This window comes from Lepisosteus oculatus, chromosome 14 (genome assembly GCF_040954835.1).
Source record: "Lepisosteus oculatus isolate fLepOcu1 chromosome 14, fLepOcu1.hap2, whole genome shotgun sequence".
NCBI classification, from domain to species: domain Eukaryota; kingdom Metazoa; phylum Chordata; class Actinopteri; order Semionotiformes; family Lepisosteidae; genus Lepisosteus; species Lepisosteus oculatus.
The window spans coordinates 5,077,176-5,101,188 of NC_090709.1; the positions used below are offsets into that span (position 1 = coordinate 5,077,176).

The 24,013-nt window shown below is 40.2% G+C and overlaps 1 protein-coding gene and 1 pseudogene across 1 annotated transcript in view; one reads left to right on the plus strand and one right to left on the minus strand.

Annotated features, from left to right (window-relative positions):
* Nucleotides 1–24,013, minus strand: part of LOC102695046 (zinc finger protein 721-like) — a 1,154,024-nt pseudogene that overhangs the window by 736,269 nt on the left and 393,742 nt on the right.
* The window catches only part of LOC138242831 (zona pellucida sperm-binding protein 3-like), a 496,704-nt gene that overhangs the window by 343,057 nt on the left and 129,634 nt on the right, over nucleotides 1–24,013 (plus strand). The gene's annotated exons all lie outside the window — the stretch shown is intronic.

The following is a 24,013-nucleotide window of genomic DNA, read 5'->3' on the forward strand; positions in this document are numbered from 1 at the left end:
ATTGAACTTGGTTACGACTTCTACATTAGATACTCAAAACAAGTACATAACTCTTAGGAATTAAATTGATATCAACTGGTTGGGATAACAATTGAATTCTCGAGCTGTAATGCATTGAAGTTGAATACTCATCCAATCTCTGGGGATTCAGATCTCCTGCGGGCTCTCTGGCTCCATGCCAGGCTGTGCTGTGCGGCTTGCGACGGTGCACTGCTGATGCTCACTGACCGGTTAGTTAGTGTTGGCTTTAACTAGCAAAGTTTGTGCACAGGAGAAAAGATGACTGTGGGTCCCAGCAAGTCAGAAAGAGGACCGGTTCGTTCCTGATGAAGAGCTAGTTTTGAATAGTGATTCAGCTGTCCACAGTTCCGACCTGTTCACGAGGCTTGCTGCTGATGCTAACCTCGGGTGGATCCTCTGGTTACTCTCTGGCAACCTCCGCTCTCGACTCTTAGAACAAAGCAAAGTTCTGGCACTCGGACACACTTTCCACACTGACACTGTGACCTGAGTCCACTTCACTCCTCTGTTTCCATACTGACACTGTCTGTGACCTGAGTGCTCTGACCAATGAGTCACTGTCCTCATTGACTTTGTCTACAGGACCTGCAGTTTGTGTTTTATAACAGGGAGACCTTAAAGTTCCCTATTCAACTCAGTCTTTTTTTTGTACAATATGATATGTTTCAGAAATAAAAATATTAATTGATATAGAATTATGAATGTAACATTTCTGATGTTCAGGATTTTATATACATTTTCTTAATGTTTTGTTTTTAAAAATAAACTTTTTAAAACCATTGTGTCATTCATTTGTAATTTCTTAATTTTGTACAATTAAAAGACTATTAATAAGATATATAAGGAGCCTTTGGCCACTCACAATGATAAAACCAACCCCAGAAGGAGAGAATGCCTGAATGTTTGTGATCAATTCATCAGTATGACTTAATCCACACAAGGAGCAAAAGGCACTGTCGACAGAGCCAGATACAACACCACCAAAGAGACAACCTGGCTGTTATTTACATTTCCCTTCAAATCAAAAGGTTAAGACTCCTTGTCTTGCCATCAGGAGCGGCTCAATGTAAAACACAGCATCCCACAGCACTAGAGACACCCCAATATTCACTTTATACTGCTGGTGTTTATTACATAAATACTAAGATAATTCCACACTCACTTGTGTTATAAAATATTTATAAAACATGTTTGGAGGCTGACATATATTAACTTCTGCGTAGACAACACCATCCCCACCAAAGACGTACACTGCTTTTCAAATAACAAACCCTGGATCACCAGCGACCTGAAGGCTCTTCTGAATGACAAGAAGAGAGCCTTTAGGAGGGGAGATAAGGAAGAGGTCAAGCGTGTACAGAGGGAGCTAAAGCAGAAGTTAAGAGAGAGCAAGGACGCCTACAGGAGGAAGGTAGAGGACAAGCTGCAAAGGAATAGGGTGAGAGATGTATGGAGCAGCATGAGAGAGATCACTGGCTTCAAACAGGCTGGGGTTGCAACAGAAGGGAACCTGGAGATGGCCAACAAGTTGAACCAGTTCTTTAACAGGTTTGATTCTGGGTCCTCTGTGGCGCAACACCCATCCCCCACAGCCACACGCTCCCTAACCCTTCACAGCTGCAACTGCCCAACACCTCCTCCACCCCCCCACAAACATGGCCGCCTACAGCTACAACCCCCGACGGCTGCTCACCCACCCATCCCCCACAGCTGCCACTCTCCAACACCTCCGCCATTAACACCTCCAGCACTGAAAGCACTATGAGCATCATCCCCCGGGCCAGGCTGACCATCACAGCTGACCAGGTGAAGAAGGAGCTGAAGAGGCTGCACGAGGGTAAGGCCACAGGACCAGATAACATCTGTCCCAGAGTTCTGAGGGCCTGTGCTGATCAGCTGAGCGGAGTGCTCCAGCGACTGTTCAACCTGAGCCTGCGCTTGGAGATAGTCCCGGTGCTCTGGAAGACATCATGCCTGGTCCCGGTACCAAAGAAAGGGTGCCCCTCTGTCCTCAACGACTACAGACCAGTTGCACTGACTTCTCACATCATGAAGACACTGGAGAGGCTGGTCTTATCCCACCTGAGACCCCTGGTCAGCTCATCACTGGACACCCTACAGTTTGCCTACCAGCCCAGTGTTGGTGTGGAGGATGCGATCATCTACATGCTGCAAAGGGCCTACTCACACCTGGACAGGGCTGGCAACACTGTAAGGATCATGTTTTCCAGTGCCTTCAATACCATCCAGCCCTTACTTCTAAGGAGGAAGCTGGAGGAGATGCAAGTCGATGCCTCCATGACCTCGTGGATCACTGACTACCTGACAGGCAGACCACAGTCTGTGAGACTTCAGAACTGTGTGTCTGAACTGGTAGTGAGTAACACAGGGGCACCTCAAGGGACAGTTCTTTCTCCATTCCTCTTCACCCTCTATACTTCGGACTTTAAGTACAACTCAAAGTCATGCCACCTGCAAAAGCTCTCAGATGACTCTGCAATTGTGGGATGTATCAAGGGTGAGCAGGAGGAGGAGTACAGAGAACTGGTCAGCAGCTTTGTGGAGTGGTGTGGGGTGAACCACTTGGAACTGAATGTTACAAAGACAAAGGAACTGGTGGTAGATTTCAGGAGGAAAAAGGTCAAACCTACTCCTGTCTACATCCATGGGAGTGGCGTGGAGATGGTGGACTCATACAAGTACCTGGGAGTGCACATCGACGATAGACTGGAATGGTCTAAGAACATCGAGGCCATCTATAAGAACGGACAGAGCCGACTTTACTTCTTGAGGAGGCTCAGGTCCTTCAATGTGTGTAGTAAGATGCTACACATGTTTTATCAGTCGGTGGTAGCGAGTGCCATTTTCTACGCAGTGGTGTGCTGGGGCTCTGGGATTAGAGCAGTAGATTCCAAAAGGCTGAACAAGCTCATCAGGAGAGCAAGCTCTGTCATTGGGTCTGACCTGGACCCCTTGGAGGTAGTGGCTGAGAGGAGAATGATGTCCAAACTAGAGGCCATCATGGACAACTTCTCCCATCCCCTCTATGACAGGCTTGCAGGAATGAAGAGCACGTTCAGCAATAGACTGATTCATCCACGGTGCGACAGGGAGCGCTACAGGAGGTCATTCTTGCCGTCTGCCATAAGACTGTACAACGCATCCACCTTGCGTCTTGGCAGAGGCAACAGCGACAGCGACCTGTTTCTGGACTAAACGCATATACACATCTACTGCTACATCTGTTCTCTTTTTTTTTCCTTTTCTTTTTCTTTTTCCCGTTTACAACCACTTTTGTGCAATATATGCCAGGGACCTGTGCAATACATTTATATCTATATTTATATTCATACGAGTGATACGATTTTCTGTGTACTGTTCTGTTCTAGTTTCCTCTTGTGTGTCCGGACTGTGAGTAACTCCTGTATTGTATTGTATGTATTGTACTATTATTATATAATTTGTTACACTGTGGCTGTGTTGTGTGTGTTAAGCTGCTGTTGCACTGCAATTTCCCTCACGGGATCAATAAAGTATCTATCTATCTACAGTAAAGACAGTAATACTGAAGCGATGGAGGTCCTGGAAAGGGTTAATAGAAACTTCTTGATTCTGTCCTGGAACAGAGCCCACAGCTGCCAGATCAGTGAGCCCTGAGCCCAGTTCACAGAGGAGAACCAGGAGAATATTGATTTTTTATTCTGCCTCTGAGAATTTTTCTTCTTTGCCAAGTGGTGTTACATCCCCTTCAGATACTCTACACAGACTGCCAGAGAGAAGATGAGAGAGATGGACAGATAAGAGCAGACAGAGCGAGAGAGACATACAGTACGTCTTGATTTACTTTGATGCAAGTGTTCATTTAATTTCTGGAACAAGCTATTTCTGAACTTCAAGAAATTCATACAACTTCTGAAAGATAAAATACAAATCTTGCTTATCCACTTGCACCTCCGTCGGCTTGATTTAGCTTAATACAAGTATTCACTTCCTTTTCTGGAAATTACAGCCTGCGAAAGATTAAATAAAGTTCTTGATTAATCTTCCACAGTGCAGAAGAAATACTGCCGGCTGGCAGGAAAATGCCAGTATTTTATTTTCTTTAACTACAAACGTATGAATGGTGAAAATGTGTCCCTGTGCAGTTATTAAACAGAGAGCTGGTGGTTAAACCCCACTCAGGGTTGGAGATTTAAAACGGTATTTCGGTTTAGCGAAGGTGAAAGTTTACCCACCCAGACGTTTGTACTTTCCAGCTCTTCCAACCAAAATTGACAAAAAACTGTTTTTCACACTGTGTCGTACGTGTGCTGAAACAAAACAGACCACCCCCTGTGAGCACAGTGATGAAGATCGCACCTTGACTGGTGTCTGGTGCACCCCGGAATTACAGATGGCCTTAAATCTGGGGTATAGAGTGACTTGAAATGTATATTAAAAAGCGTGAGCAATGTAGTTAAAAATGTTTGTAATAAAATGGTTTGAATGTTACGTATTAAAAAAAGCTTGAGCAATATAACCGCAAATGTATAAAAAAAATATTGTATTGATTTTAATTCATATTTTGTGTTCTTTTTTAAATAATAACCACAGAGACAATGAAATGTTTTGATTTCATTTTTATTTTAGACGGTCGATTAACATTTATGACATGTTTTAAATTGGCATAAACATCCGCATAATTGAACATTCCCAGTGGGCAGTGATTCGTCGAATATACGTTTATTCTCGTCGAAAATATGGCTATACGTATATATACGTCGCTGCAACCGTAAAATCGATGACATTAATAAACGCATATATAACGTCGAAAACACATCTAACATAGTGCCTGAGGCTTTTTACTGTATATATCGTGTGTGCCGCAACTAGGAGTATACGGCACTCTGCACGAAGTAAATTATTTTCCCAGTAATTAATTAATGTATTATATTGATTACTATATTTATTATACACGTGTAAATAAATTAATTACTGCGAAAATAATTTACTAATCGTCTGGTGATATGGGTGCTTGTGTCAGTGATGATATTACACATCAGGATTCAAATGACTATGGGTACACTGAAGAAGTTATTACTTCTGAAGAAGAAATCTTGAACAAGGTTGAAATTTCTTACTCTGATGAATCTGATGTAACTGACCCCAGTCCTGAATCTACTGACCTTGTAGATGAGGCACAGACTGACCCAGCAAGGCCAAATCTACCGAACTTGTAGCTTGGTCTGCAAAGCATGGTTGTAAAAGACAGTGTTTCAATGATTTATTGGAGATATTGAGACATCAGGGGCACAAGCTTCCAAAGGATTGCAGGACTCTCCTACAAACACCTAATAAAGTGCAAATCAGTGATAAATGTGGTGGTCAGTACATTTACTTTGGATTAAAGAAAGGAATCCTGAAAAACATATCTTCTTCTAAAACATTCCAAGAAGGCATGCATTCTGTAGACCTGTGTATCAATGTTGATGGAGTTCCTCTCTTCAAATCTACATCTGTGTAATTTTGGCCTGTTTTCTGCTCTTTTCACCAATTCCAGCCTTTCTTTGTAGCATTATTTTGTGGGGGGTCCAAGCCTGAATCAGTTGATGATTATGTGAGTGACTTTTTAGAGGAGTTAAAGTTACTCACCAATAATGGCATTCACTTTGAAGACAGAGTATTTAATGTTACTGTGAAGGCTTTTATATGTGATGCCCCTGCACGCTCATATCTGAAATGCTGCAAAGGACACAATTCCTACTTTGGCTGCGAAAGATGCAAAATTACAGGGAGCTGGGAGGGAAGAGTTGCTTTCACAGGGGAAGAGGCATGTAATGATCGTACAGATGAACAATTCAAGAACTTTGAGTACAAGGAACACCAACAAAGACTTTCTCCCTTAGCTGCTGCTGGAATTGGGTGCATAAGCCAATTCTCCCTTGACTACCTGCATCTAGCTTGTCTTGGTGTTGGCAAAATAATTCTTATTTTCTTAAAGCAAGGACCAGCTAAATGTTGACTGTCTGTCAGGCAGAGGAAAGAAATTTCTGATAACTTGGAAATTCTTAGCGGAAAGATGCCTGGGGAATTTGCTAGACAGCCAAGATCCCTCTCAGAGCTTGACAGATGGAAGGCTACAGAGTTCTGCAAGTTCCTTTTGTATACAGGACCCATTGTGCTTCGTAATGTTGTATCAAAGTAACTATACACCCATTTTCTGATGCTAACAGTTGCTCTTTCAATTATGTTAGACTCGGACGAAAGAAAGAGAAATGCCTATCTCAACTATGCCCAAAAACTGCTTGATACCTTTGTTGACAATGCTCAGCATTTGTATGGACCAACATTTGTTGTATACAATGTGCACAGTTTGAGACATCTACATCAGGATGTGGTACAATTTAATTATCTGCATTCCCATTTGAAAAATGTTTACAGTCCTTGAAGAAACTAGTGCGGAACAGTCATAACCCTATAGCTCAAGTAGTAAAGAGAATGAAGGAGAAGGAAAGAGTTCAGAGCAACTGTGAATCATCTGGTTCACAGATGTAGATTTCGTCAAGACAAAAAGACTGTTGTTTCCTGTTGGATAATGAGGACTTTGCATTTGTGAAGGAGAAAAGAGCAGACAGAAGTCTTCTATGTGATGTTGTACGACAGACTCAGACTTGTAACTTCTTCACTGAACCATGTGAGTCAAAACTGCTTAATATTGTATATGTTAATAGTCTGGAGATGCATGCTAGGGAGAAATTCCTCTCTGTAAAAGAATTGCACAGAAAAGTAGTGTGTCTCCCATCTGGCTTCAACATTCCTGAAGTTATTACTACATTTTTTGCCTACATCTAATTACTCTATGAAATTGAGATGAAATTCACAAGTTATTTTTTTTTTATTACGTCTGAGGTTATGTCACTGTACTTTCCTAAGTCTGGAGAACTGTCTACCATAAGCGAATTATATTCAAAGATTATTGGACTGGTGAACATTTTACGTCTATACTTAAATATTAAATTAATCTGCAATATTATATTAACAGCCCAGGTAGTCCAAACTGGGACCTCACCACCCAAAGTTGAAAGCCCTAAGCAAGTTATAAGACCAAAGTCTTCAACCAAACCCCAGAGTCACCTCAGCTTCCCACTCACCCTCGCCTTCTCCCTCATATCGATCAGGTGAGGAAATAAGGCTTTATAAATGTTTTAACACAAGGCTTTGTAGACATGAACAATAGTACATTACTTGTATCATATTAGTTAAATTAGTAAATTTAAGAATAGTTTGTGATCCCTCTGCAATTGATACATTTGATAGGTATGAGATTATTGATAATCTTTTTAATTTCTAGTTTCAAACCAGGATTGGTCAGATGGCAGAAATGATCCTGGAAGACTGTCAAAAAGTATGTCTTTTTTATTGTATAAAGTAATAAATAAAACTACCCATATTATAGTTTTACACAGAATGTATTTTAATTATGTGTAGGCTCGTATACAATATAAAAATATGTTGTGTTTTACCACAATGCTACAACCAACACAAACATATTCAAAATTGAAGCTATGTTTTTAATAAATACGCCAATGGAGTTTAATTAACATTGTTTATAGAATCCTAGTTCAATAACAAACTAAATGACTAAATTGAAATATTAAGCTGTGTGATAAAGTAAATGTTTTCCATAACTGAATTCATTTCAGAGTCTCCCAGCCAGAAGACCACGTCCAGACCAGAAGAGAAGAGAGATATCCTCTTTCAGAAGGAAGTACAGTTAAAATGAACTACAGATGTGGGAATTTTTACTTTTTAAGATTATAAATTGCATGTAGCAAATTAGTAACACTACAGTTATGCTAATGTGACAATAGCGTAAGAAAATCCTAACCTAATTCCTTTTAAATGCTGATATAAAATCTAAATAATTTCAGGAGTTTCAGAAGTGGGTATTGGGCCTCCTGATAGAGATGAGGGATGAATTGAGGCGTTTGGGTAGGTCCACAGAACCGGTAGACTCCCAATTCCACATCAGGAGGCTGACCACAATGGAAGAGTTCTGTGCATATGAGCAAGCACTTGACAGCATGGACAATCAAAACCTGCTGGTATGATATTATATTCTCACTGTGGTGTAGAAAATATTAACTACTAATGTTCTAGGTTTCAGATAGGTCATAATTTTATAGCCTATATCTGATTAATGATCCATCTCTGGCATACATTCATATTTTTAGTTTATAATGTATAATCTTGCTTATCCTTTAATGGCAAAATAAAGTGTTTTCATGTTCTAAAAAGTTACTACAATTTTTTTTTTTACTTTGAAAAATGGTCACTTTGTATTTATAGACTGAGAAAATACTGCATAAAAGTGCAGTTAATATGTGAAAATGTGTTTGTTCCATTGAATGTGTAAATGGGTATGTCTGATTAGTTGATTAATGAAGATCTAGTAGCTTCTAATATTATTTCAAATATATTATTTCCAAATAAACCAACTTTGGAGAGTAGGTGGCAGTGATGTCAGAGAGAGTGTGTTCACAGTCTTGTCAAGGTATTGCTTATTGATTTTTAAAAAATGTTTTTAAATATTAGTTAAAATATCCACAGAATTGGCTTATAGATACCTATGTGTTAACCACTGAATGTGCAAGGTGTAAAACTGCAAAATTGTCTTTTAAAATATAAGGGTTACATGCTACATTTGGTCCTAAATATTTGAGTAAATAAATGTTGAATGGAAACTCACTTGAAATAATGTCTAAATACAGTGAGAATTTGGTTTTCAGACTAATGACATGTGAACTGATGACAGAATTCAACTTCGCTGTCACAAACCGAAAAGATAAATAACAAAAGAGTGGCCTGGGAGACACAAATCTTTATAGAGTAATTAAAGGTACTCTTATTCTAAGTTGTACTTTGGGTACTCTTTAATTAGGACAGACTTTATTGCTCAACTGCTATGATGCAAGCCAAATTTTATCCGTTTATTTCAGCTTTGAGCTTTGAGCAGTAAACTTTAATGGTTCATTTTTTAGATTATACTCAAGAAGATATTAATCATCATTTATTTGAGTAGTAATATTAAATAATTTTCTCCTAGCTGCAGTGCTGAAGTCCCACCCTACATCAACAGAAAAAGAAATAAAGGAGCACGCAATGCGTTACTTGAAGAATGCATATGAAAGGCAGGGAGTCAGGAGATCTGGACACTGAAAATAATAGGTTTCTGGTTCTAACTGTTAGGGCAATTAGACAGGGTTTGCAAATGGTGGACAAAAATCGTCTTAACTTCCATTGTAATATTTTTTTTTTCTTGGAAATATAGAAGTTTTACATTTTAAAATTTATATTTGAATCAAAAAAGTGGTTTTGAGTTAGTGTGTTAATGTAATTAGTTTCTGTTTGTCATTACTATACTGTATATTGATGTTACCAGAATTTGTAGCTGAAGTTTAAGACTAGTTGTGTTTTTTTATGATTATTGCTTATATGTTGATTGTTGATTGACTGTATACAATGTATAATTTGAAATACATATTTTTCAGGTGTGAATGTGTATTTTCAGAATAAATTTCTAAACCAAATCATTGGCTTGGTTTACTAGTTTCTACACCTATAAAACCTATCTTTGATGTATAATAGACCTCTACCCATATACGTATAATAGACCTCTAAACTTATCCGTATAATAGACCTCTAACCTTATACGTATAATAGACCTCTAAAGTTATCCGTATAATAGTCCTCTAAAGTTATCCGTATAATAGACCTCTAAAGTTATCCATATAATAGACCTCTAACCATATACGTTTAATAGTCTTCTAACCATATATGTATAGCAGTCCTCTAAAGTTATCCGGAACTCCAACTATATATGTATAATAGTCCTCTAAATTTATCCGTATACTAGAACTCCAATCATTTATGTATAATGAACATATAATCATAGATGTATAATTGACGTATAACGATAGACGTATATTTAATTCTAGACGAATTGCAGACCACATTTATACCTCTTTTGCCCACTGGGTCACTCGTATTTAATACAGTCTCATTTTAATAAATTCCCCCGTTTCTCTGGTAAGTCGTGACACATAAGGATCCTCCAATTCTAACTATAGGTTCCCTGACACAGAATGGCCTCTCTCATGTGTGAATGCGCTGGTGGGTTTTTAAGTTACTTGACTGACTAAAACTCTTCCCACACTGACTGCAGCTGAACGGTCTCTCTCCTGTGTGAATGCGCTGGTGGGTTACTAAGGCACTTGACTGACTAAAACTCTTCCCACACTGACTGCAGCTGAAAGGTCTCTCTCTTGTGTGAATGCGCTGGTGGGTTACTAAGTTACTTGACCGACTAAAACTCTTCCCACACTGACTGCAGCTGAACGGTCTCTCTCCTGTGTGAATGCGCTGGTGCCTTTTTAAGTGACTTGACTTACTAAAGCTCTTCCCACACTGACTGCAGTTGAAAGGTCTCTCTCCTGTGTGAATGTGCTGGTGGGTTTTTAAGCCACCTGACCAACTAAAACTCTTCCCACACTGACTGCAGCTGAATGGTCTCTCTCCTGTGTGAATGCGCTGGTGGGCTATTAAGCTACTTGACTGACTAAAACTCTTCTCACACTGACTGCAGCTGAATGGTCTCTCTCCTGTGTGAATGCGCTGGTGTGATTGTAAGTTGCTTTTCAAATTAAAACTCTTCCCACACTGACTACAGCTGAATGGTCTCTCTCCTGTGTGAATGCGCTGGTGGACTATTAAGCTACTTGACTGACTAAAACTCTTCCCACACTGACTGCAGCTGAATGGTCTCTCTCCTGTGTGAATGCGCTGGTGGACTATTAAGCTACTTGACTGACTAAAACTCTTCCCACACTGACTGCAGCTGAATGGTCTCTCTCCTGTGTGAATGTGCTGGTGGGCTATTAAGCTACTTGACCGACTAAAACTCGTCCCACACTGGCTGCAACTGAAAGGTCTCTCTCCTGTGTGAATGCGCTGGTGGATAATTAAGTTACTTGACTGACTAAAACTCTTCCCACACTGACTACAGCTGAACAGTCTCTCTCCTGTGTGAAAGTGCTGGTAGGGTTTTGAAATGCTAGACTGACAGAAACGCTGCTTCTCCCCGTGCCATAATGGCAGTTTGTCCACTCCATCTGAGCAAGGCCTTGAGTGATTCTTCCTCATCCTCTGATCGTGCTGGGGTCTCTTATTCTGCAAATGCTCCATGGAATGGTCTTGCTCTGTGTGCGGAAACTGAGATTTGTTTTCTCCAGCGTGTCCTTCAGTGTGCTGCTCAGAAGTGTGAATCATCTGGGACTCCATCCCCAGCTCTCTGAGACTAAAACCCCCCAGTTCATTCAGCTGTTCCTCTCTTTGCCCAAGAACAGACATACTCTCCAGTTCATTAAAACTTTCAACAATTTTCTCAGTAATCAGATTATTAAACCTGTGTGTAAAGTCATCAGAATATAAGGGATCATATGATTGTTTTAGACTCTGCAGTGACAGTCTCTCCACTTGAACAGAACAAGGCCTAATTCTTATCAAGCCCTGTAGGAGCTGCTGTTGCTCCTCCCTGTTCTGACTCTTCTCTGTGTGCTGTGACTCAGTACTGTTCTCTTTACCAGGCACATCAGTCTGCTGCTCTGCAGGGTCAATCAACTTGGGATCCACATCCTGCTCTGTAAGATTTAAAACATCCAGTTCTTCACTGTGCTCTTGTACAGAGACACAGCCCAGTTCATTACAACCTTGTGTAATATTGATTGTGTCCAGATTATTCATCTTCTCTGTAAAATCATCACATATTAAGAGCCCAGGTGTCTCACTCTCAGGCTCCGTCTTCATCATGGGCACAGAGTCCAGATCCTTGACACTCTGTCTACTTTCTGTGTGCTGCTCACTAAGTGCCTCTTTCCCTGCTGCGGCAGTGAGCTCTGTCTCCTGCTTCAGACTGGAGCCCCACTCCTCCTTACTGTGTTGCTGTTCAAGAAGAGCCCTTTCCCCAGCGTCGGAGAGAACACTGGCCTCTGAGCCTGTAAACACAGGACAAGAAGACACGACCTTTATAAGAATAAACTTTATTTATAGTTTTATACCTTTAGAGGTGGCTTCTCAAAGCATTTTACAGAATGCCAACAACAAAAAATACACAAAATTAGCATGATGAGAATACACAGTTAGAGGAGACAGTAGACAGTGGTACTGAGTACAGTAGGAACAGAGCGGTACAGAACAGTTCAATAAAGGCTCTTCTGAAGAAAAAGTTTTTAAGTCTGGATTTAGAGTTTAGAGAAGGTGACTCTCTGATATCCTTGGGGAGAGAGTTCCAGAGCATGGGGCAAAACAGGAGAAGGCCATGTCACGAATAGAGTGTAGACAGACTGGGGAACAAATAGTTGAACACAATTAGAAGAGCAAAGATTGCAAGGTAGGGAGTAGGGTGATAATATCAGACAAGTATGGAGCTGCCAAGCCAAGCCAAGACATGGAGAGTCTTATAGGTGAGCAGGAGGATTTTTAAGTCGATGTGAAACTTACAGGAAGCCAGTGCAAGGACTCCAGGATAGGAGTCATGTGATCATTTGTACTAGACCTGGTCAGGATTCTGGCTGCTGAATTTTGGACATACTGGAGTTTGTTCAATGGGGATTTAGAATCCCCAGAGAGTAGAGCGTTACAGTAGTCAATTTGGGAGAAGACAAAATTTTTCAGTCACAGTTAGTGATAACACAGGGCGTTGTCGAGCAATATTTATGAGGTGAATGAAAGATACTACACTACACTTGATCTTAGCCAAAAGGCCGAGAAGCGAATAAAAGTGAATGAAAGATGTTCTGACAACATGCTGCACATGTGTGTCGAACGTCAAATATGTTTTTCAATTTAGACTGAAGCTCAAGTACAAGATCATCTACAGATAGGGTTACACATTGGTTGTACAAAGTTGATGGGTGGTGCCAATAAGCATGACTTCTCTCTTGTCACAGTTAAATGAAGGAAATTTTGAGTAACCCAAGTTTTTATATCGGGGATGCAAATAAATAGAATAGAGACAGCCACATCAGCGTCAGGTTTGGTAAGGATGTATATTTGAGTAACATCAGCATAGTAGTGATAGCTGAGGCCATGTGATCTTAAAAGCTTTAAACTACACACACACATACTAGTACACTCACAATCAATTTGGGTTGTTTAAACATAGTGGAATAAGTGGGTATAAGGGTGTGTTCTGATTTAGCTTGGTCAGAAACCTAACTACCATGTAAAAAGTAAGTCTACAGTAATAATATCACAATTACATTAGATTTACATTAACAGTGCACTGAGAGAGAGAGAGAGAGAGAGAGAGAGAGAGAGAGAGAGAGAGAGAGAGAGAGAGAGAGAGAGAGAGGTTAATACAGACACATTGACTGGACACTACAGCACATTAACACTGCACTGAGAGAGAGGGGTTAATACAGACACACTGACTGGACACTCCAGTACATGAACACTGCACTGAGAGAGAGGGGTTCATACAGACACACTGACTGAACACTACAGGACATTAAAACTGCACTGAAAGAGAGGTTAATACAGACATGCTGACTGGACAATACAGTACATTAACACTGCATTGAGAAAGAGAGGGGTTAATGCAGACACACTGACTGACTGGACACTCCAGTACATTAACACTGCAATCAGAGAAAGGGGTTTAATACAAACACACACTGACTGACTGGACACTCCAGTGCATTAACACAGCACTGAGAGAGGGGTTCATACAGACACACTGATTGAACACTACAGTACTTTAAAACTGCACAGAGAGAGGCAGGTTAATACATACACAATGACTGGACACTACAGGACATAAAGACTGCACTGAGAGAGAGGGGTTAATAGATACATACAGACTGGACACTACAGCACATTAACACTGCACTGAGAGAGAGGGGTTAATAGATACATACTGACTGGACACTACAGGACATTAACACTGTACTGAGAGAGAGAGGTGAATACAGACACATTGATTGACTGGACACTACAGTACATTAACACTAGACTGAGACAGGGGGCTTATACAGACATGGACAAACTGGAATTTAGAGCATACTACCACTTCACTGAGAGATGAGTTAATACAGACACTGATTAGACACTACAGGGCATAAAGTCTGCACTGAGAGAGAAGGGTGAATACAGACACATTGACTGCACAATACAGTACATTAACACTGCATGGAGAGAGGCGGGATAATACAGACACCGACTTGACACTACAGGACATTAACACTTCACTGAGAGAGAGGGGTTATAGATACATACTGACTGGACACTACAGCACATTAACACTGCACTGAGAGAGGGGGGTTAATAGATACATAATGACTGGACACTACAGTTTATTAACACTGCACTGAGAGAGGGGTTAAACACAGACTGACTGGACACTATAGGACATTAACACTGCAATCAAAGAAAGGGGTTAATACAGACACACTGACTGCACACAACAGGATAATAACACTGCACTGAGAAGAGGGGGATTAATACAAATACACTGACTGCACACTACAGGTAATTAACACTGCACTGAGTGAGAGGTTAATACAGACACTTTCTGGACACTACAGTACATTAACACTGCATTGAGAAAGAGAGAGATTAATAGAGACACACTGCACATTACAGTACTTTACTCTGCACAGAGAGAGGTGTGTTAATACATACACACTGACTGGACACTACAGTACATTAACACTACACTGAGAGAGAGGGGTTCATACAGACACACTGACTGGACACTACAGTACATTAACACTACACTGAGACAGAGAGGGGTTAATACAGACACACTGAGTGGACACTACAGTACATTGACACTGCAATAAGAGAAAGGGGTTAATACAGACACACTGACTGACTGGACACTACAGTGCATTAACACTGTACTGAGAGAGAGGGATTCATACAGACACACTTACTGCACAGTACTGTATATAAACAATGCACTTACAGATGCAGCCATTCAAAATGGGTGAGGTATTTCGCGGCATACCCCGGTGGGCGTGTCACAGTATCACGCAGTATAACGCGGTATCACGTGTGTCACGTGACTAACTATCCGGCGTTGCCTTGTAAAACCGCCAGGGGGAGCTTAACCTCTCATGTACAGCATTTGAGCCTTTAATTTTGAACTGTGTATTACAGTATGTTAATCATCAGTCATTAAAATGTTGGTACATATTATGAAAGCAAGATTGCTCAGTTGGACAGAAGTACACAACCTACCTTTATCAGAAATATTTATGCATCAAAGCCTTTACTGAAGATATTACTAATAGTATTGATAATGGATGACTTTGGACAAGCTGTATACTCAAAGTATAATTTCTTTAGCACATTTGTACAAGCACTTGGAATCTGTCCAAGCCATACTTTGTCAGGCATTTTGTTTTACTTCAACGGGGCATAAAAACTTCCTTGCTTTTAACAGGGCGTTTCATAATTTTTAGCTACGAAAATGATTTAAAATGCGACACCTATCATTCAACTAGAGCTTAAAATATCACAAGGAAAAATACACACCGGTATTCCATTTCTCCCTAAACATTGTAAGCTTCGAAGTCTTTAACTAACGTGATACCGGAGTCAACAAGCATACTTTTAGAATTTGATTAAAAGGGAATATAATATGGAATCGCGTATCTAAAGAATTTAATAACGGTATGATTATATCCGTGTACTGCGGCAGGACTGTGTAAGGCTGTTTCGCCTACCTGATCATGCGAGCTGTCTTGTATCCTACTGGTCTAGGTGCGTGACTACCAGCTGGCAGGTTGTGTGTTCGAATCCAGCTGGTGCTGGACTTTTATTTTAACAAACATTTCTTTGAAAAAATAGGTAAGCGATATTATGGACAATCAATTGACTTTTATATTTCAAAATATCGCAACATGATCGATATTTGCGATATTTTGAATATATCTTCCCTTCTGACAGCGGTTCCTGCTTCTATTGTGTGTGTGTGTGCAACAGCAAATTTTTATAGAGAAATGGAGGCTGGACAGTATGCGTTACAATATAAACATTTATATTGATTTAAATCGTGTTCTGATTTAAATCGCAAACGCGTGTTTAATTATGTGTTTTTTAATCATGATCAGGCTAATGCATTTCTACATTTTCTGTATGAACCAGCTTAGAGGTTCATACAGAAAGACAGCTTGTGTTTAAATTGAGTGTAAGGTAATTTATGCTTCTAAAGTCATGGTCAGTATTGTTGTACTGTGCTGTACTGTGTCACATTATTTTATAGCGTTTTTATTGCGTTATTAAATCCGGTGGCGCTGTGTTAGTTTCCTGACTCACATTATTTAAACTGCGACACTGATCACTCATCTCTAAATAAACTTTATTTTATATAGCGTTTTAAGCGAATAGGTAATTAGATTGCTCATAAACCTAATCACTTTTTCTACATAAACACAGCGTGATTGCTCTCTGAAAATGCTTTTCCTTTATTTTTAAAGTAGGCTCAGATTTAAACTATAGATCGTATTATTATAAACTTTCTTGGAAAAATGTATTTTATGTAAACCATGTTTGCTACTAATTCATTTAGGGCTAAAATACGTTCATTGTCTTCTAATCGAGTCGAGTTGACATTGGAAGCCTGCCACACCCGGACCGTTAAACCAACGCATTAGCACGTCAAAGCCCATTGAGCCAGTATTGGCTTTAGTATCCCCCCCTTCTCCCCTCAATTCAATTCAATTCAAGGCGTTTTATTTGCATGACAGATGGGTACAAGCAGTGTTGGGTACTGTATGTATATTGTAACGCTTACGGCAGACAGGCACTGTGTAGGAGCCGACACACCAGAGCAGCGCCTGCAATTTTTATATTTATAACTTAGTTTTTAAAATTAGTCAAGCAATACGAAGCATCTCCTTTTACTTAGTGCCTGAGCATACTGCAACGCGTGTGAAGCCCATAAACGATATTAATTTTGGAACTTAAACATACAGTATATGGCTGGTCTCGGTACTTTAAAGAAAACATACACACCAGTATTCCATTTCTCCCTAAACATTTTAAGCATCGAAGTCTTTAACTAACGCGATACCGGAGTCAACAAGCATACTTTTAGAATTTGATTAAAAGGGAATATAATATGGAATTGCGTATCTCCAGAATTTAAACACCAGACAATCGCAAACTCGTTTTCAATAAAATTATTTTATTCATTCAGCAGTTTGTGAGAGGGACATCCAGCAGGGAGAGACACACACACCGGTTTTCATTGACAACATTGTTTTTTTTTCAATTCCTCTTGTCTAACAGGAATGTTTTGTTTGTGGACAGACTGTTAGACAAGAGGAAAAGACCGCCTCCTCCTACGAAGCATTTCGTTGATCCGATCACGAATTCTTTTCCAGTCGTACGCAGCAAGGGTTGAGAATCTCCGATTCACCATCGTACTAATGGTTTCCCGGAGATTGGGTTAAAAAAAAACAAAAAACATACTAACAACTGTGCCATCTTACTCTTTAGTTAATACATTTTATTATTCATGAACAGTTAACATTGTTAGCAAAATATTTTGAATTATATTTAACCCTATTTTTTCTTTAGTTTTGTATTTAACTTATTATATGATAGTCAGACTTAATGTATATTTGAACAATGAAAATATATTTTTACAAGATTTTACATTAAGCACTTAAAATTAATATGGTTAATAATAGTAAACTGTAACATGCTGTAACAAGATTGGTTACAAGAAGAAAATGCTTTCAGAGAAAATGTTTCAACCAAACCTGTTCCCACACACCCCGCCCCCACTACCATTAGAATATACACAAACATTTTAGCGTTTCATTCTGAGCAGAAGACCCTCACACCTGAAGAGTGCTGGCTGTGACGAATTAAACCGGTTTTACAGGTTTCAATCACAGACCATGTGACATGGGACTCAGTAAACTACAGTAACACCGTATTTGATAACGCTTTAAAAACGCTACAAAATAATGTGACTTGGCACAGAACAAGTTTACAACACAGTACAAAGATAAATGCTGACCATGACTTTAGAAGCATAAATTGCCTTACACTCAATTTAAACACAAGCTGTCTTTAGCCCTCTAAGCTGGTTCATACAGAAATGTAGAGATCTAGGCTCAGAACACACAGCTTCATTAGCGAGTACATATGCTGGACAACTAGAGAAGACGTTTTACAGAGGATGGATTTTTAGGAACATCCCATCAGACATCCCATCATATTCACAACGTGAAATCTAGAAAATAATATTACGTAACCAAAATCCGCAATATGGAAACAGAACCTGTGTAATTGTTGATAGATGATGTACTCGTAACATTTTTTCAAGACGAACTACAACATTTAAAAAATGACTTGTATGTACTTGATATCTCTAATCAATCCACGGGTCCCAGCACAAAACGAAAGTAAAACGCATACCATTTCTCGCTTCTTATTGCTCAAAAGTAATTTGACCGTATGAAATGCATAATATAAACCTAGAAACATATACGTGAGCAGTACTTAAGCACTGTAGTATCGGTGTTAAAACATACCTCTCAAATACTGTAAATCAAGTTAAAAATATCTCAAGACCGATTCTGGTCGTAATGAAACCATGCAAGGGAGTTTTTATGTCCGTTGCAGTTCTTTTGCAACATGAATATAATTATATCGTTATTAATTTCTTGAGATACGCGATTCCATATTATATTCCCTTTTAATCAAATTCTAAAAGTATGCTTGTTGACTCCGGTATCACGTTAGTTAAAGACTTCGAAGCTTACAATGTTTAGGGAGAAATGGAATACCGGTGTGTATTTTTTTCTTTAAAGTACCGAGACCAGCCATATACTGTATGTTTATGTTAAGATTTCCCTTCAGTGGTAAAATTAGATATGAATATTCAATACTTAAACGGGCACAGTTAAGACATTAAATATACATATACACATTGTATACAGTACAGTTTGCATACGGTAATATGTTTATGTTACGCGATTAAAAAATAAATAAATAAAACTGGAAGGTCCAGCACCACCATTATGTTTATATGGTTGTTTTTGTTGGTTGGTTGTTATTATGGTTATTAATAATACGATCTATAGTTGAAATCTGAGCCTAAATAAAAAGAAAAAGCAAGTGATTAGGTTTATGAGCAATCTAATTACTTATTCGTTTAAAACGCTATATAAAATAAAGTTTATTATTAATTTGCTGGACAGAGCGGTGAACATTATTATGCATAAGACAAAGATAACGATCCTGATCAGTTTAGAAATCTGTGTACGCTGTAAGGTTTTTACTTCTTAAACTTTTAAAATACACGTTTTGAATAGAAAGAAATCCTCTTCCTGGTAGTGTGTATAGCACACCAGCACGTCTTTTTTCTCCAATCAGAGGGGTGTCAGATAGTGTCAGCCAATCACCATTCTGCGTTGGGTAGCAACGGGTGACTGTTCTCAGGTGGAAGATGTAAACAGCTTAATGTTCGTGTTAAATAATTTTTTTTAATTCAATTAAACGGGCACAGTTAAGACATCAAATATACATATACATACTGTATACAGTACAGTTTGCATACGCTAATATGTTTATGTTACGCGATTAAAAAATAAATAAATAAAAATGAAAAGTCCAACACCAACTGGATTCGAACACACAACCTGCCAGCTGGTAGTCACGCACCTAGACGAGTAGGCTACAAGACAGCTCGCATGATCAGGTAGGCGAAACAGCCTTACACAGTCCTGCCGCAGTACACGGATATAATCATACCGTTATTAAATTCTTTAGATACGCGATTCCATATTATATTCCCTTTTAATCAAATTCTAAAAGTATGCTTGTTGACTCCGGTATCACGTTAGTTAAAGACTTCGAAGCTTACAATGTTTAGGGAGAAATGGAATACTGGTGTGTATTTTTTTCTTTAAAGTACCAAGACCAGCCATATACTGTATGTTTACGTTCCAAAATTAATATCGTTTATGGCCTTCACACGCGTTACAGTATGCTCCTATTCTTTTTATGCTCAGCTACTAAGATTTCCCTTCAGTGGTAAAATTCAATATCTACAACGGGCACAGTAAAGGCGTTTACAGTACAGTAAGTCTTTCTACGACAGACCAACGGACCACGAGTGCCCCTGTCGGTCAACCAATCACGCACCGCGGTATCGCGTGTCATCTTACCTGCGGTATCTGTACTGCGGTGTCTGTACCGCACACTTTGAATGGCTGCATCTGTAGAGAGAGAGTGGGGTTAATACAGACACACTGGATTAATATTCCAGAGGAGTCAATACAGACACAGACCCTGGACGACAGTAATACTTAAACCAATTAAATAATGTTTATAAACACAATTATTAGTATACTTATAAAAATTTAGACCAATACAACGTAAATAGAATATTTATAAATGTTGTTTTCATAATGACTTTGGAGTACAAATTGATTCAGTGGAACAATTGTTGAATGTGAACGAGGTGTTTTCAGCACCGTAACCGGACAAAGTTCAGTTTCCAGTAAAGAATCCCGTTGCTACATCACACAAGTCTTTCCCACGTCACTATGCATCTCTCCACTATATTCTCATCTCTTTCGGAAAGTATTTATTTGATGACAGTTTGATACTTTATTAGAACGCGTACTGATAATGAGAATGTTTACTATTGTGAGATGTTTTCTTTAAAATAAAGTTTGTTGTTTAAAAAAAATCTCACTATTGAGTTAGTTATAGACACTGGTTTTTAACACACACACTCTGACTTCATACAAGTCACCACACTGACCTGAGAGCTGCAGTTCCGTGTCCATTTTTTCTTTTATTTCTGCAGTGACTTCACAGAGAAGCGTATGTCCAACATGATCTGTCTGTCCCTGATCTCCTCCTGCTCCCGACGCCTTCTCCCACAGCTGCAGTCTCCACTTCAGGCTCTCGTTTTCTTTCTTCAGATGCGCCATTTCACTCCCGACACTGTCCTCCACACACTGTGTGATTTTAAACACGGCACGTCTCACCAGGACCTGGGAGACGCTGCGGAGTTTGTATTGAAACTCGTCCTCAGAGTCAGAAATCCTGTTTCCAAAAACTTCTGACATTTCATACACGATCGATTTGAGCAAAACCTGCATGAACGAGTCAAGCTGGGTTTGCAGATTTAACAAGCACTCCGCCATCCTTCTTCAGAGTCGATCAGAAACAAAGGCTGACCGATGTTTAAACAGAACTGCTTCTTTATTTTTATTCTTCACAGATTCTATTGTCAGGGCTGTGCTCTGTTCAAGCATAAACACAGTTGACAAGATGCTACGTTTTCAGAAACTGAAGTTATTAAAAAAAAAACTTTCTTCTTTATAGAAAGAAAATCATTCAAGCACCCACGGGTATGCTGGGTAGCGCCGTGTGATGACGTCATTCGTTAGCGCGGCCGCGGCTTCAAAACAACCGAGAAGCGGAGCTGAGAAAGAGGAGTTTCTGCAGACGGATATAAACTTAACTGCACCTCCTAGCGCCACCTAGTCAAGAGAAGTGAATCACCTGCGACTTGCACCGTTCGTAAGTGAATTTTGTAAAACGGAACAGATTTATTGTTTTGCCCTACCACAACGAAAACGTCTCCCTTTGCAGGTTTTTGGTTAAAGAAAAAAAATGCTGTCATATCCTTCCCAGCTGGCAGTATTTATTCTGCAGCATAAGCAAAATTTGTATTTCATATTTCGCAAATTGTATGCATTTCTCGAAAAACACGTTGTCCCAAGAAAGGAAATAAATACTTCCATTAACAAAATCAAGCCATATGTGATTGTCCTTAATGATACATTCTGTATGACAAGACAGGAAGAAACGCACCTCAGGATTCCAGACACAGGATCTCCTGTTTATTGAGAGAAGTTTTAACCATCTGTCAGTTTTCATGTCCAAGGAGCTCAATTTGCATTCCATGTACAACAGCGTGTCCTCTACACCCGCCACTGAAGCACAGCACAGGCTCAGCATCTTGACATCTCCCTAACAGAGACACGCAGAGACCTTTTGGTGGGCAGTGGCTCAAAAGTGGAGAAGAGACAATTTCTGGAGCAGGATTTGTTAAGTTGGAGTATTCTGGACACAAATCAGTGCCCGCTTGTATTTCTGTTTTTTTTTTTTAATTTTACAGAAAGTTTAAATGTGACTTTTAAGGCATTATAATTCACAACCTTGGCAAAAAATGGTTGTCCATAATTGTTGATTATGTTTGATTAACAGACAAAATATGACAACCCCTCTACTGAGCATATACTTTATTTTCCTGATGTAACAGATCTTAACAAGAGGGCAAAGTAAATAAAATAATTAGCATCTAATTACATGCAATACCAAATGCAATCTTTTTCCATCTTAAGAGCAAGGGTTCACAAAAAAAGGGTTTTCCCAAAAAAGTGTGTATTGTGGGACAAATAATCAGGAAGTCGCTATAAATTATCATCTGGTACCAATTTATTTATGTATATCAGAATCAATGATGCTCCAGGAGATGCTGGAACTCACAATCTCAACATGACTCTGCTGTATAAGTATGCTGACCTATTGCACCACCGGAGCAGCGTGAGTCCCTCTCCTCACACAGACTGACGCTGCAAAAACAGGGTGAAACAAGCAGGGTTTTGGCTGTAGATCCATCTCCACATGAGGGAAGGGGACAGTAATACAGCAAGGAAAAGACAGGAGAAGACACAAAAAGAAATGTGCTCACTGCAAAGGAGGAAGGAAAGATGTGCTCAGACACATAAAACAGATTGGTGGATAATTTGAAGCGACTTTTTTATTGTCAATCAGCACACGGATTTCCCTTCATCTGTCTTGCTGTGGAGGACATGACGGGAAAGGGAGAGGACATGAGGCTCATGTACAGGGGGATCATGAGGTGTGTCAGGGTGAATGGTTCCCTCACGATATTCTTTCCCGTGACCAGGTAAATGTGGCAGGGTTGCCCTCTGTCTGCCCTGCTCTACTCCTCAGTGGCTGAGCCCTTGGGCCTGGCGATTCTCAGGAAGGAGCGGGTGCACGTGTTGCCTTGCCTGGGGGCGCTGCCACCTCACTGATCTATTAATATGCCAATAACACCATAGGTGGTGCAGGCCTACTGCACTGCCTCGGGCACCAGGGTAAACCTGGAGAAGTCTGAGATCATGCCGGTGGGGAGGGCAGACACTGCCCCGCTCCTTGGATACCCCTTCAAGGTGGAGACGGGTCACCTTAAGGTCCTCGCAGTCTATATTGGTATTGATGAGTAGGCCACTGGGCTCCTGCTGTGGAAGGAAAAGCTTGTTAAGATGAGGGTCAGACTTGGCAGGTGGAGATGCAAGTCCCTGACCTCGAAGGGAAGGGTCTTATTGGTCAAAATGCTGTGCCTGTCCCTCTTGTGGTACCTTCTATCTGTGATGCCTCTTCCCTAGAGGATTGAGAGAGAGATTAAACAGCTGGTGGTGGGCTCTGTTTGGAGAGGGGACCCTCCACAGGTCGCCTACAACACCCTTATTGGAGAAGTCTCCATGGGTGGGCTGGGGCTGTCTGATATCGGCCTGAAGATGAAGAGCATCCTTAACACGGATAATCAAAGCATCTCTATGGGACGTCACCTCAAGACCTGCAGGGGTGTAGGGTGGGAGTCTCTCTTGATGAGGCTGACTCTGGAGCTGGTGGAACACCTGCCCCACTTTTACAGGGAAGTCTTGCTGACATGGGGGGAGTTCATGTCTCCTACATGCCGAAGATGAGAGCCCCGCAGCCTCTGTTCCTCAACCACCCGGCTCAGGTCTCGATGGCGTAGATGTTTCTATGAGGCTGAATTGTCTAAGTTCAGGGATCTTCTTTACGAAATAAAGGACGGCTTTCTACCTGCTCAAGCTATTGTCGACACTGTGCGGGAGGTTGACGATGAGCTGTCTGGCAGTTAGATCCGCCAGGACTT